General features: G+C 30.9%; 1 long non-coding RNA gene across 1 annotated transcript; it reads left to right on the plus strand.

Moving 5' to 3' along the window:
• Nucleotides 1–7292: 7292 nt before the first annotated feature.
• Nucleotides 7293–9449, plus strand: LOC132753426 (uncharacterized). Its single transcript, XR_009628952.1, has 3 exons — nucleotides 7293–7419; nucleotides 8022–8266; nucleotides 9146–9449. It is a non-coding gene; the product is annotated as an uncharacterized LOC132753426 (long non-coding RNA).
• The last annotated feature ends 3795 nt before the right edge of the window (nucleotides 9450–13244 follow it).

The following is a 13244-nucleotide window of genomic DNA, read 5'->3' on the forward strand; positions in this document are numbered from 1 at the left end:
TTAACAAGAATTCTGATAATTTGAAATTAACATTTACTTCTACTGCTGAATTTGATTTTCCGGGAAATCGCATCATTAATTTAGATGGTCTAAAAAGTCATGTTGGTGAGATAACAATGCACTCAGCACTGTGTGAAAAAGCAAGAGATTGTGCATTGAAAGGTGTTGATCCTATATTTTTGTCTTCTGAGAAAAGAAATGGTTTGGAAAGTATTTTTAAGGCAACATGTAGAGGATGTGATATGGAATTTAGTTTCAATAAAGGTGAAAATATGTCATGTAAAGGTGTGGAAGTTTCTGATATTAATGTCAAAGGTGTATGGGGTAGTATGGTAACAGGTGGTGGATGCTCAGATTTGAATGAAGTCTTAGGTACTATGGGAATTCCTGGTTTGAAGCCAAATCAATATACCAAAATTGAAGAGCAGATAGGAGAGTGGTGGAGGGAAGTTTTACAGGATGATATGAAAGCTGCAGGTAATGAAGAAAGAGAACATGCAATACAAGAAGGAAGTTTTAATCAAGGTGTACCATCCATTGCAGTTGTATGTGATGGTGGTTGGTGCAAGCGTTCTCATAAACACACATACAATGCCATGGCAGGTGTTGCAGTGATCTTTGGTTTATACTCCAAAAAACTATTACATATTGGCATTCGTAATAAATTATGCTACATTTGTAGTGCTGCTCAAAACAAAAATGAGTCACCTCGAGCGCATACATGTTTTAAAAACTGGAGTGATTCTGCACAGTCAATGGAGAGTGATATTATATTGGATGGTTTTCAGAATTGTGAAAAAGTACATGGGGTCAGATACATGAAAGTCATTGCAGACGGTGATAGCTCAGTGTATTCAAGCATAATACAAAATGTTGCTGGCTGGGGTCCATATGTTCAAAAAAATGAATGTGCGAACCATGCTTGCAAATGTCTCAGGACTCACTTAGAACAGTTGGTTGTTGATAAACCACACTATAAAGGAAAAGGTGGTCTTACTGCACAAGTCAGGAAAAAGATTGTCCAAGGCGTGAGATGTGCTATACGCATGAGGAGTAAGGAAACAGATATTGCTTCAGCGAAAAAAAAACTTTGTGCTGATATTAAAAATTGTGCTAGGCATGTACTTGGTGTACATAAGGAATGCAGTACAGACTTTTGTAAGTTTACAAAAGCATCAAAGGAGCATGCGAAAAAAGATGTTAAATTGGTTGATGATGATGACGATGATAATGGTTACAATGATGATGGTGATGCTGTCAAAGATGCATGTGACATGTGGTCTGAAACAGTAAAAGATCTTTCAGAAGAGGAAGAAAATGATATAAGAGAAGGTGGATTTTCAAAAAATGAGGTTAACCCAGATCTTCTGAAAGATTTATTCCTGATACTTAGTAGGATGGCCTTAAAATCAGATCGTCTAATATCCAATTTCACAAGTAATTTAGCCGAAAGCTGGATGAACATCAGGTGTAAATTTGATGGTGGAAAGATGACCAACCGGTGCTTCAGGGCTCATTTTATGCCAGATGCTATGGAGGAGGACTAAGGTCAACAAGAGGACCAGCTTGGTCACCAATGGTTTACTCTAAAGTAACAGGACTTAGGCCAGATCAAGTTTTCATGGAAACCTACAGACAAAGAGCAAAACATTATGTTAGAACTGTAAAAAGGCAACGAAAACCTGAAACTAAATTAAATCGCTATAAAAGAAAAATGAATTTTTCTAAACAAAATAAAAGCAAAAAAGCAAAACAATCTTATGGAAAAAACGTTCTTTTGGATACTCAAGATTTGCCTTCAGAAGAACTTGAAAAATTGTGTGAAGAATACTTCATTGACAATGTAAAAGTAACAGAAAATGAAATAGACATAATAGAATTGGAGACAAGAGGTCAGTCCAATAATGAGAAATGGAAAAGTGAAAGGAAAAAGCGTTTGACAAGTTCTGTATTTGGAGAAGTTATGAGCAGAAATGTCAATAACAACATTGAAATGCTAACCAAAAGACTTCTATATTCCAATTTTGGAGGCAATTCATACACACGTAAACTTAAAAGGGTTAATGGAGGAAGAAAATACCAGAAAGGAATACATCAATTTGAAAAATAAGGACCAATCACCATCACATAAATGTCACATAACGGTACCAGGTTTAATAATTAGTGAAGACTATCCATTTTTGGCATCTTCTAGTGATGGAATTGTAAAAGAAACATATGGTTCCACAGGATTGATTGAAATAAAGAATATCCTGCAAACCAAAGATTTAATGATTAAAGATGCTGCCAAAAAAGAAAAAAAATTCTGTTTAGGAATAAGATCTGGAACTCTTGCTCTCAAAATTAACCATAAATTCTTCTACCAAATACAAGGACAATTAAATATTTTGAGAAAAGATTGGTGTGACCTTATCATAAGGCGTTCCAACCCTTATGATATTTATATTGAAAGAATTTACAGAGATCAAGATTTGTGGATAAATAAAATGGTTCCAAAGTTGAAAGCATTTTATTGGACTCATGTACTTCCAGAAATAGCTGTACCAAGATATAGAAGTGTTTCTGGTATAAGAAAACCATCAATCCCATGGGTGTGTAACATATTCATTAATTTATTTCATTATTTAAAAAAAAAATAATTGTATATTTCTTCTTCTTTTTTTCTGTATGTATTTTCTTACAACTGCCATTATATCGCATTGTGACCCCAATCAAATAATGTTTATTCACATAATTATAATATAATTTATTTATGTCATTTGTCAATTTTATGGTATGCATTTCTATTATTTTATTGTTAATTATTTCTTTTATTTATAAGAAGTTGAAACATGTATAAATTTAAGTTATATGTGTCTCATAGTAGTTTAATTTAACAGTGAATGTGAAATTTGTTCATTACCTTCATATATAATTTGCCTGTTTGAAATTCACACTGCCAAATACCTTTTTAATTTGTATTGGAATTCATTGTTCAAGGCACACAGATTTAAGTTTTATTTAAATGTTTAATCTGCCATTTTGCCACTGAAGTTTTTTTTTTAAATTTGATCATGCCAATAATCCTTATTGTACATTCTAAATAAGAAAATATTTGCAATCTACTTGCTCTTGTTATAAATTCATTTCATATTTGAGTATATCAATCATTACTCTTATCTACTTTTACAGTATTCACCATCAGACAGCAATACTAGGCCATCATCATCATCATCGTCAGCTCCAAACAACAGACCTCCCGGGTGTAGATTTTCCAAGGTTTTTGGCTCAAAATCCTTGGAAAAAAACCTCGGAGTATTGGAACAAGAAAATGCAAAACTTTGCTATTAAAAAAACCTTGGAAAAATAGGGAGAGGGTGAAAAACCTTGTAAAAAATTTCCGAGTTTTTTTTTTAAAAAACCTCGTTAAAAGTATGACCTCGGAGTATTGGAACGATTTCCAAGGATTTCAGAATAAAAACCTCGTAAAATAATTTCCGAGGATTTTGTTTAGAAAACCTTGGAAAATGAGTGACCTCGGAGTATTGGAACGATTTCCAAGGATTTTTAAAGTGTTTCCGTGGTTTGTTTTCCAAGGTTTTTAAATGAAAACCTCGGAAAGTTTTCTCACAACTGGAATACTGTTATATTTTCGAGGATTCTTACTTAAGGGCATAAGAGAATTTTCCAAGGTTTATTTGAGCAAAAACCTTGGAAATTTCTAGAATATCCATGGAAAATCAGAAAACATAACATCCAATGAAATATTCTGAAAAGAGCAATGATATTGTCCTTTTAAGGAATTAAGAAACTTCTTTGTAATAATACAGAGCAAAAAATGATCACATGACTCACTGAAACATTTAATGTCAGTGTGAAGTAAATAGTAATGCACTACAAATGAAAAGTTAAGTTAGAAGTCTTTAATGGTAAATATTACACTCAATGTTCAGTTATAATATTTTGGTATCCGGTTAAATTTTAATGTATTCAAATATCTATCTTTTGAATTCCTGTTCACTCTTCATGATTTTTAAATGTCCCTTAGTTTTTCCCTCACCATCACAGGGTCACATGTGGAAAATGCTCCAGGATACAATTCCTGAAATAAATAAAGTAAACATTTAATAAAGTACAGCCATTGAAAGAAGTTAGAAAAAACAATTATATAAAATCACCACTGGGCGCTTCCCTCTCCATTGGGCGCTTCCCTCTCCATGTGGTCAGGATCAAAGACTTCAAACTACTTGCCTTACAACATTGTATTTTTGACTCCTGAAGCCAGGATGGGCTTCTTCCCTCTGAGGGAGCTATCCAGCCCAGGATTAAGGAACACCTGTGGTTATACTCAGGACAGTTCAGTATGTGTAGGCAATCAGAATTACATCATTTAATTTCTTTTTATTAATCAATAAAAAAAATGATGCATTCCTTAAACGTTTCCATAGACAAAAATATCAGTTCACTGTTGATATATATTGTTTTAAAAAATCAGCACTTTTGTGAAAAGAAATACATCTTTTGAGTGATCCAAAACTACTTGAATTACAAGTTGTTCAAGACCATTGATTAAAATGAAGGCTTTAATATTTCAAATGACCTTTTCTGTAGTTACTTTTAAATATTGGTCTACTGTTTTGAAATAGTGAATTTAATTTTTTCATGTTGATTTCTTATTTTTCTTCATCAGTACTTAGTGTCAGGATTTCAAGAAAACTTTTGGTAAGCAGTGTGACAATTCTGCGATGTTTAGAAAAAGAAACGATGTCTGTTACTATTATTTTAGATAGTGTCATACTGGATGTTACAACCTAAAGCACTCTAAAAATATTGCAAAAAATAACGCTTTTCATAAGGTGATTCCCATTGCCTACACTTATTGTATCTGTCTGCTCAAAGTGACATCTGTATCAATAAAGCTGGAGAGTCATCATGTAACATTAACAGCATTTCCAACAAAAGTATCAAATAAAAAAATCAGTTCCAGAAACCTTCATTCATTCAAATTTCAAATTGAAACTTTCAAAACCTAGTTTTAAAACAAAACATACTGTAGTATATTCCCTGCAGCCTTTCCTGGTCTACAGTTGGCTTAATCGATGCCTGGATGCCAAATGATATACTATGATATTTAAAAACACAGCAAAGCTGGATTGCATCTTCTTGTAGTTTGGAACAGTCTTGCAAACTTGCTTCAAGCTGACTCTGTAATTAAAAATTTGTAGATTCAAATAATAGATGAAAGATGAATTTGAGTTTATAAATAATGTCATCATAGTTTCATGCACTCATCTTGTTCAATACAATCATAGACAAAAATAACATTAATACTCTTAAAATATCCTCTAACAATTGTATTTAAACTAGCTTACATTTAGGTTAAAAAATATAGATCTAAAAATAGTTTGTATTTAATACTTATTTGAAAAAAAAAACAACAACAGATTTTATGCATAAATGTATCTAAAATTATTTACCTGAACCTTTTTACTATCATGTTTCTTTTGTTTATCTTCCTGTCCCAGGTCATTGATCTTTAGGTTCAATTACAACAACCAAACATTTCCTGAATCTTGTCACACTTAGATAAATGTTTTCTTTGAAAATTCCAAAATATGCTCCGTAACATTTAAAACAAATATGTCCAAAATTGCTTAAAATAAATCCAGGTTTGCACTACTTCCAACTATAACCACTTGACCCATTAATGTCTGAGATTCAAATTTTTCAACAGTATAACTGAAGGGGCAATCATAATGTGAAACAGGGGTGATCCCAAAATATCAAAGCCATCATCATTTTATTTTTACATTAATTTTATTGAAGGTACAAATATATCAAATGATAAATAAAAGTAAAACTTGAAAATTATAAGAGAATCACAGTTGCAGTGTCAATTTAGACTGGTTTGGATTGTATAAAAACCCAGACTCCCCCTGAATAATCACATGGAACAATCTGGTCTATCCCAGAATGCTCAATGAGAAGATTGATCATTCATAGATTATAAGAGGGAACCACCTGGGGTGCCATTAGTTTTATCTGATCAGTGTGTTATATTCTGTGTGTGAAAACTTAGTGGATGCAGTATTTATTTATCTTAATTATAAGAAAGTATCAAGCCTACATATTTTACACATTAATTGTACATAATTATATATTAAAAGGACAATTAATAACTATTTATGTTTATTGTACACATAATTAATGGCAGAGTAAATTGTAATCTGAATGTATGTCACAGACTTGCTTAGTAGAATATACTATTTTATATGGCATAAAAACATATATTAAAGATTAATAGCATTCTTATTTCAGTGTTGCTTACAGGCTGTCAAGAAACCATAAGTTAAGTCTATATATAGAAAGAAACTGCAGGAAAAATACTGATGCATTTAGAAACTAATAGACATAAACACTGATTGTTTCTTTTTGTATAATTATAAGTTTTGCTCTTTTATCTATTCTTAAAAAATGGAGAAGATATCTAGTAACAATAATTATAAATAATATAAAAAAAAATATGATATAATAAAAAAAATAAAATTTTCAAGTCTTTCTGATCATCAGTTATTTTGAATAATCTTTATCTTATTATGATTAGTTACAATACCTTTATAGCCATTAATAAAAGGTATTTTATGGCAACAAGGAATTTACATTTTATTTAACTTTTCCATGTTTTCACACTTAAATTTTTTTAATTGATTCCTCCCACAAAAATGGCTTCAGAAGATTAAAGTACAAATTTATTGAAAAGGAATTACTAAAAATTGATTCCCTGGACCAAATCTCTCCTTTCCATGCTGTTGGACAATTGTTTTCTCTGACCATGGATTAAGAAATATCCATTGGCAATCTACAGTTGGGTTGTTATCTTAGTTTGCTTTAACTGTTGATTATTGCTTTTGATGCCCATTATAAGTTAAATCATGATTATGTCTTAACATTTTCCGATATGAAATTTAGTTAAGTTCAATTATCCGAGGTCATTTCCAAGCTAAATATTGGCAAAGTGTTTCCAACAAATTTTACGTAAATTTTCTAAGTTCTTTTCCGAGCAAAAAAATGACAAAGTTCTTATTTCCAAGCTTTTTCCGAGCTGATTGTTGGCAGAGTGTTTAATTCCGAGATAGTTTCCAAGGTTTTCTTTATTTCCAAGGATTTTTATACAAAAACCTTGGATAAAGTTTCCAAGGTTTTAAAAAAAACCTCGGAATTAAGAAAAAACCTTGTAAAACTGGTTTATTTCCAAGGTTTTTGAAGCAGTTTCCATGGTTTTTTTCATAAACCTCGGAAAATCTACACCCGGGCTAAGCCATCAACATCTACAGACGCTTTATATGACAAAAAAGGGGTCAAGAAGTCAAGTTCTTCATCTGTAACAAATGTTAAAAGTCCTACAAAAACAAAAGAAAATCAACCTGTATCACCTCAAAGGTATTAAATTTATAAATAATTTATAGAAGATATTACAGTTTCTTCTCTAAATATAGGATTTATTTTCATCCAGTGGTATGATAATAAATATTTCATGAGTGACGGTACACACAAGTGAAATATGATATTTTTCATACCACAAGATGAAAATATGTTCTGTATTTGTAGGAAAGACATGAATTTTTGTTTTATTATATATTTTTTTATATAATTTTCAATTTAAAGTGCCCTTAAATGACGTTGTTTGGCACGCGACTCATATGGCACCCCCCATGCCAGATGAAATTTCCGGGATAGGTTAAACTCAAGGAAACGCCAGTCTGCTATGCAAGAAAATAATTGTAATTGCAGAATTTCCAAAAAATTAGTCGGGCAAGACACCAGTGAAAATACTGAAAATATGTGAGATATAAATTATCATACGGAAAATGAAAATGCGCATTTTATTCTATCATTATTTCTCAATATCTCGTTTATAAGTATGTAATAAAGATAAATATTGTTCATGTACCATTGTGAAATCATTGTAGCAATGCATAAATGTAAATCAAAATAACATTTTTTTTTTAAACTTTTTATATTTACTGTCAATAATTTAACAGATATAGCAGATCAAGGCGTTCAACTTGTATGAAATTTGTTGGTAGAAGAATACTTCATAAATGGGAAACTGATGTTGGTCAAGAAGAGTGGTACTCAGGAATTGTTATTGGTGTTTCCAGAGGGAAAGATGGAAATAAAAATGCTGTGTACCAAGTGCAGTATAAAAATGAAAATGACATTTATGATGTAGAAGAACTGTATAAAGATTATGAGGAGGGGAATTTGCGATTTGATGATTTATGAGGTATATTCTTTGGAAAATTTCATGCTTGATATTGCTTGACATTGTTCACTTTATACAAACCTAAAATAATCTGTGACAAACAAATAACTTTCTACGAGTTAACTTGTAACACATAGGAATCAAATTGAATTTCCTGTCCGACTATTCTATTGCTAACGGTATTTAAAGTGTATAAAGTTTTATTTCATGCCTGTAGTTGAAAATTGTTAGGTCAAATAAATACTATTATAGTAAAAACATATACATATATCATAATTTCAGTTATGACAAGTTGGTTTAAACATATTTATTTCAGCTTGATTGCGAAATAAGTTCTTGCAACTTATGTTAATCACTTTCGAGTTTGCTTCCTTGAACCACCCAGTACTGGAAGTAAGTAAGTAACGACTTTATTTAATGAGGCAAAACAGTTGGGCAAGCCCAGTGTTCCCTATGAGCCTCAATAATGTACAAAACAATTTATAAAATACAATACATAAATAAGAGATTAAATAATAACATAAGTTGATTTCATTATACTGGTGTCATATGAAAAAACATGGTTGTGACCGAGTAGGGCTCGAACCCATTATCTCTGTGTTGAGAGCCAGACACCTTAAGTTAAGGCTTAACCACTAAGCCACCGCTCCCCTCTAATAATAGATAATATGAAAAGTTACAGACAATAAACTACATTATTCATTTCTTTTACATTATTCAGTCTTAAATTTATATTACATATTATAACTTTTCATTATGATTTATAAAAGTGCATATTTAATAGTCTAAACATTAAAGATGTATTGAATAATATACAATTTTATATCATCTATTGTCAGTAAATCATTGATATTGAATTGATAAAAGGAAACCCTATTAATTTCACTTTATCATTTTCAGCAAACCAGATAACAGATTATAACAGTATGATGTTCATATTTACCCACCATACTTTTATCATGGACTACTTTATTTTGACAGCTGATTATGTAATAGTGTACTGAAATTTTTAAAACAGTGACTTCAAAACAGTGAACTTTTTACATACTTTAAACAACTTTGAACAATATTTTTTTGGTGGAGCATCTAAGGAAGATGTTATAGATAAAAACCAGTGTTTTTAAATCTTAATTTTTGGATTGACAACTTCAGGAAATTGGCATAAAAAAGACACTTCTTGTACAAGGTAAAACTTCAAAACATTTATATTTTTATTATTTTATTTTTTCCTTACAAATGCTGTACAATGTACTTGTTACATTTAATAGGTTAAAAAAGTTGAGTTTTTTATCTCAAAGAAACCAGGAAGAAAAAAGTGAATAACAATTTTTTTTACACAGCAGCCATTTTGTTTTGGTCAAGTTACCTTAACAAATGAGTTTGCTCAGGATACTGGAAAAAGAAACAGACTCAATCTTCTGAATTTATGGAGAAGTTTTATATCTTAGTGAGTCACTCAGATGATGATCAAACCTGTCAACTTGCGCTATAACTTTATAAATATAAACTCATAAACAGGTGAAGAATACAAAAATGTGAAAACCAAACATATTAAATAATGGTAACACTTATTTTACAAAAAAGCCCCACCCCCCCCCCCCCTCCAAATTATGTTTTAGCTACAGTATGGTTTGTGTAATCAACTTACATATAAAGTTTACATAAACTTGAAAACATTAATAGGTCAACAAGGACAACTGTAAATATTAAAACAAACTGCTGTTAACATGAAATAATATTGAAATTTTAAGTGTCTGTCAACTATTTTTTAACATCAGTTGTTTGTCAGTTTATTTTTGTACAAAATTGAAAATTTATTGTGACTCCTGACATAATTATTGGCAGTTGTTGAAAATTCCTTGACCTCTTTGGTTTGTTATCATTTGAATTTCGGGCTGGTGCAAACACATCTGGCAGTGAATCAAAAAATCTGAGAAGAAATCTTCAGGATTGAAATCAATCCATTGCATACAATGCATTCCTCCCATTATCTGAATCCAATACAGACACTGAAATTTGGTAATAGAATATATTTTATAATATTTATAGAAAAGTTAACCTATGAATATATACATTTTTTTTATAAAAATCATTTGCTATTTTTACTCTTCTTCACAAAATTGATTTCTAAATTCTAAACAAATCTATTTTAATTTCTTTTAAAAAAATTTTTAGGAAAAGGTTTGTTATTATGTTTCTAATTAGATAAAGTCAATTTCTTTAAAGAATGGTTTTTTTCATATTTAGATGTAGTATATGTATTCATAATTCTGTGTACAAATTTTATCTAGATTATTTGCACTGACCTGAATTTGATTGTAAGTTGCGTTTGAATGGCAACCAGGCTACATACATTCTGTTCTGGATTTAATGAACTACTACAAGATGGCAGTGTGCCGTAATGTATGGCTGGTACTTGGCAGCATTGGTAGATTCTCCTGGCCTATGATTTTTGTTGGAAATAGCATTTCCCATTTGTTGTTTCCCTGGATCTGATACCCTTTGGTATAAAGCTAGGGACGATGTTGATCTGTTGTCCGGACACTGCCATGATTTGCGGCATAGAAAATCCCTGCCCAAGGATAGATACACCAGTGACCCGAATTGAATGGTTCGTATATACTTGCGAAAAGTGGCACTTTTTTTGATAGACATTTCAGAAAATGATGCAAGTTTGTCTCTTCCCATTGGTCTATTTTGATACCAGCTTTCATCTCCATATTGGTAAGCATCTCTTGGTATTGCCATAAAGCGATTGTTGGATGGATTCAATTTTGATGTGTATAGCTCATACAGTCTTACTGGGCATAGGTCACTATTAATCTTATCTTCTGGCATGTGACCTGTTATTAATGCCTTTTGTTTTTTCTTGATGGGTTTTTGTAAATTCATCTTCTGACTTATAGACATATCTAGTTCCATCAGGGTATTTTCCAATTTGAAATTTGCTTTTTGTCATCTGATCGAAATTTTTCATTTGCTCTTCTACAAAAAAAATAATCTTAATATTCATCTGCCACTCTATTAAGTAGGCCAGATGTGTATTTGGAGTGAATATACACTCATGTACAGCTTTGCTAGGTCATCATCTGTAATCTTAGGGTAGTGATTTATAGATCCTTGCCCATTTTGTTTTAGCTCTTTTAAAGCTGTTTTTCATGCATTTCATTTGCATCCAAAAATTCTGGACCAGTGATAATGTCAAAATGCTTATTGAACGGTGGAGATTTCAAGTATCTATTCAGACTATGCCGAATGTTTTTCAAGTGTTGAGGTTTTATATGCCTGCCCATTCACAGTACGGGCATCCATATAAAAATGGCCCAATGCTTCAGCTAATTTTGTTTCATCAAACTCTTCAAAATTAGTTTCAAGACCCTTTTCTTCAAGATATTTCCTAAAGGTTTCAGCACAGTGAGTGTTCAATTTTTGAGTGTTATTATATGGCACAGTTTTTTTCTCTTCTCTTCAATCTCTTGATCAGTGTGACTTGCAAATCTTTTCTTCATATTTCAATCAAATGAAATACCTAAATCAAAAAGTACAATCATTATAATCCCAAAAAAATTATTTCCAGTCCTGTCCTATATCGACTTTTTTTAGTCCCCTACCGGTTTACCGGAGGGGACTTTAGGTTTACCCTCCGTCTGTCCGTCCGTCTGTCTGTCCGTCAGTCCGTCCGCTCCGCAAAAACTGGATCCCGCGATAACTTGAAAAAGTACTGAAAATATTTTATGGAAACTTGTATATGGATAGATGGCAGTATGGAGATCATGCACGTCTTTTTCTTTTCTTCCTATGTTGAAAAATTCTGGTTGCTATGGCCAACAAATAGGCTGAAAATATGGCAAATTTTACACATAAAACTGGATTCCAGTGATTAACGCAAAAAGTACTGGAAATATTTTTATGAAACTTTTACATATGGTAGATGGCAGTCTTGAGATTATGCACGTCTTTTTCTTTTCTTCCTATGTTGTAAATTCTGGTTGCTAATGGCAACAAATAGGCTGAAAAATATGGCAAAATTTTACACAACATAAACTGATCCAGTGATAACGCAAAAAGTACTGGAAATATTTTTATGAAACTTGACATATGGGGTAGATGGCAGTCTTTAAATTATGCACGTTTTTTTTTTTCTTCCTATGTTGAAAATTCTGGTTGCTATGGCAACACATAGACTGAAAATATGGCAAATTTTACACATAAAACGGAAATCCAGTGATAACTCAAAAAGTACTGGAAATATTTTTATGAAACTTGTTTTATTATGTTTTGTGGTCGATATTTTCAAATACAGACTTCATCCTCAAATTCATTATAAATGGCAATACACAGGAGTGTATGACAATTAAAGAACTTTTTGAGGGACCGGTAGGGGACTACTGTATTGCCCGCAATACTATCAAATGCTTGTTTAAATATTGTTTAGAAGGCTTGTTTATAAATGTCAAATGTCAAATCAATTTGTTTTGCTTTAAGAGCAGCATACTGTACATCAGTATGAATATTTTTTTTTCTTCAAAAATTAAAAAATAAAAGAAAATACAAAGAAATGTACAAGTATTTTTAATTTTAAGAAATGTTTTCACAGTGAATATTTTAACTAAATACATATTTTAACACTTCATTTTATTATGGAACATTGCATAAATTTGAAGGCAATCTTAAGTTAAGAAGTTAATTCTTCAAGATAAAATAATTATATTAAATTAAATTCAGATGCATGCTGCTTTAAATAGTATATTTAATAATTTTAGTACTTATTAAAGTTAAATGATTTATCAGGAAATATGCTGCTTTAAATACAAATTTTAATTTGAAATAAGTAAATGTAACTTTTTTCATACATTTGTAAAATGATTTTGCTAGTTAAAAATTGTTGATTTTAATTAAAAATTAATGTAACAAGTCATGTTTTGGTGTGCCTTCAACTTTTTATAAAGTATTACTTTAAAATATAAATATTTTTTTTCTTAATTATATGTTCTTTATA

The sequence above is a fragment of the Ruditapes philippinarum genome, unplaced genomic scaffold, assembly GCF_026571515.1.
Source record: "Ruditapes philippinarum isolate M1 unplaced genomic scaffold, ASM2657151v2 ctg3_1_1_1_1, whole genome shotgun sequence".
Classification (NCBI taxonomy): domain Eukaryota; kingdom Metazoa; phylum Mollusca; class Bivalvia; order Venerida; family Veneridae; genus Ruditapes; species Ruditapes philippinarum.